Below are 3218 nucleotides of genomic sequence, written 5' to 3'. Positions count from 1 at the left end.
GGAAAGAGAAAGAAAAAGAAAAATAAGTGTAAGTTACAAGCTGACCAGACTTATTTTATGTAGAAATCTGTCAGAAGCATGAAAAAGTATGGACTGTTCAAGTTTTAATCTGTTACTACAAAGATACTTTAAAAGAAATACAGTAAGTAGTTTCATTGGCATGAATTCTAAGTGAAAAACAACTATTTTTTCCAGGCATCACAAAAAAATTTGGCAGCAAAAATCTTCACAAGAGAAACCTATTAGAAGACCTTGTATAATACATGCTAGAAAAATCTCAGAATCTATCGTACTCAATCAATCACAACCAAGTAGGTCTAAACGTAGAAAAAAGTAAACTAATGAAATAAAGCCCATCACTTTTCCTGGAGTGAAACTTGCTTATTGAAGAAGTGTCATATAGTCCAAGTCCTCAGTAAAAATATGAGGAATTCCTCTTAGCTGTAAAAAAAAAAAACCAAAAAATTAAGCCATTCAAACAGTTAATTATTTTTTTCTCCTATATAACTGCAAGCAACCAAAATGAAAGTCTTATTGTTCACAGGGCAGCATTTAGATCATCAACAAACTGGTACATAACTACCTATTTTGAGATCATAAATGTAAAAGTATTACCATTGCCTTCTCCCAACCTCAGGTCTCAAATAAGCAATATTTCAAGAAACAACATAACGGCCCACTGGAACCAAACAAGTGCATCTTTCTGCGAACAGGCCTCATTTTGAGCAAATAAATGTTTTGAGTTTTTAGCAAAGCCAGATTTTGATTCAGTAAAAGAACTTACTGAATATGTGGCCACGATATGGCAAAGAGTACACTAGATCTCTTTACATGAAAGGCCTTCATGATTTGTTTTGCAAAGAACTGATCTTTACCTTACGAAGATAAAAGGCATACAAACAGAGCCACGGTTATTTTCTAAAAGATACCGTTCTGACTGGTGGGATTTTATCATTATTATTATTATTTTATTTTGCTTGGGGAAGCAGGAAGGAATAATAATACACAATTCAGGAAGTTTCTGGATAGCAAAGTATCTTTTTCCCATTAGTCTAGCTACTCAATACAATAAGCCTAAGTCAAATGCAGTTACTTAACACCAATTTCCTCTTTTAGTTCTAATGTTCCTCTAGGACTTTTTTCCATTTCTCAGATAGAAAGCCACATAACTATGACAGCTGTTCCAAAAGCACTCCACCCTCTACAAGCCTCTTTTCTGACTGGGTAGTTAGTATCTTCCAACAAATTTTCTTCCCCAAATAATGTCTGTCACCCAACTGACATCTGAAGAGAGCAGCCCATACCCATTACTCTACTTACTAAATGCAAGAATAACTGTCAAGTTTCCTGAAAATGTTATTCTGTCCGCTAATACTCAAGATTGCAGCTGTGACTGACCAAACCCCTAGGGGCAGAGTGTGACTGAATAAAGCCCGACAATGCATGGAACACTCCGTGGAGATGGGCAACGCTGATGTGCCCAAGGAGCTCACTTTAGCTCAACAAAAAGGGGACAGGTGGGTGGCTTTTGTTTTAGGTAAACAGCTAAACAACAGTTGAGTGGAGCTCAAAATTGTTGAGTGGATCAAATGGTGGTGTAAATATCTCTCTGAGTTAGCCAGGCCAGCACAGGGGGAGTGAATAAGAGGCTCAGCCCAACATAAAAGTATAAAACTAAACAACTAGCAAAAGAATTTCAATGCAAGCAATGGGCTTGAGCTGATTTCAACCGAGGTATTCATTCCCCGTGGCTGGGGACACCAGTATGGTGACAGTAAGCACATTATAGAGACCCGTAACAAGAATCACATCAGTATTGTGACTGACTTGTGTATTGCAATTGCTGTATTTTTCCAAGTGTAACTTACATTTGTATTGTTTTCAGTATATTTTGTATCACTCTCCTAAATCAGAAATCCCATATAGCATCAACTGTCTTCAAGTAAGTAAATTTGATATTAAATATTACGCCCTCCATACATGGAAGATCTAAAAGAACCTGGTACGAGAGTATTAGACTCTGGCACCAAGCGGTCTGCAGACACCACAGTCATTCAATACAGGAATAATTGCAAAAGAGGTGTATGATTCCATGCCAAAGAAAAGTTCTGCTTTTTCAGGGTCCTTATTAATCTGAGAAGTGTCTCTGTGTCATAGAACCACATCTGAACACCTGCTGTGGTTAAACGAAATTCAACAAAATAGTATTATGAAATACTCACATCACAGGAAGAGACTGGTATTTATCAACTTACATTGCGCAAGCTTCCTCATTATCACAAAACAGGATGTTTTAATTCTGCATTACTTTCCCATATTTCCACTTACTTCTCTACAGTAACATTCTGCCCTATAATCAAGATACAGTTTTGACATTTTACACTTAAAATTTAAGACTAACTTTACCCCCAACTTTATCCATACCCTGTCTTCAAGAAAATCCTCTCTTTACACCTTTTTATCTTTTTTTTTTTTTAAGACTTCAAGGTGATACATACTGTACTGTGTTAGAGGAAGGTTCTTCCTCCAGATTTTCTACAGGAAAAAAAATGAGATTTCCAAGCACCAAATGCAATTACAGCTAGCTCAGTTAAGACCATAGCAATGAGAACATAACGATGTCAAAGCACCGGAAGGAACAGAGTGGTAGGAATGGATATCACTTACAAGAGCAGGCCAAAAAGATCACAGCAGACCTTTCAGCAGGTTCTCAGGAGACCCAGATCAGGAAAAGGATAAGAACAAAGGACAGACTGAAACCATTAGAAGTGCCAATGGGAAAATAAACCAGAATTCTGGAGCCCCAAGACTGACTCAGATAAGGAGAAAAAGAAAGCACAAAAATCAGCAGTGTTGCCTAATGATTCAGATGTGGGACGAGATCACACTCACTGTCATCTAAAGGGTACAAAAACGTATACAAAATGAGCATACTGTCCTCACGAAGAGGGCTTGAAGGACTGCATCCCTTGACCGCTGAGTTGCTACAAATAGCTCCAGCGAGACTTGGACAGATGCACTTAGGTGCTTGAATGCTGGACAGACTGCTGTCCAGTAAAAGAAAAAATCGTAGAAATTTTTCAATAAAGCTAGCAAGCCAGTGAAATAAAATCATGGATAGGCTTCACATCTTTGACATTCACAGTGAGTCTCTTGATAGTAGCCTCGCTTAAAAGGGAGTTAAGTTTACTTAAAATAGCTCCTCAAGAGTATTAAAA

This window comes from Pygoscelis adeliae, unplaced genomic scaffold, assembly GCF_000699105.1.
Source record: "Pygoscelis adeliae isolate BGI_AS28 unplaced genomic scaffold, ASM69910v1 Scaffold374, whole genome shotgun sequence".
NCBI classification, from domain to species: domain Eukaryota; kingdom Metazoa; phylum Chordata; class Aves; order Sphenisciformes; family Spheniscidae; genus Pygoscelis; species Pygoscelis adeliae.
This window is presented reverse-complemented; position numbering follows the sequence as displayed.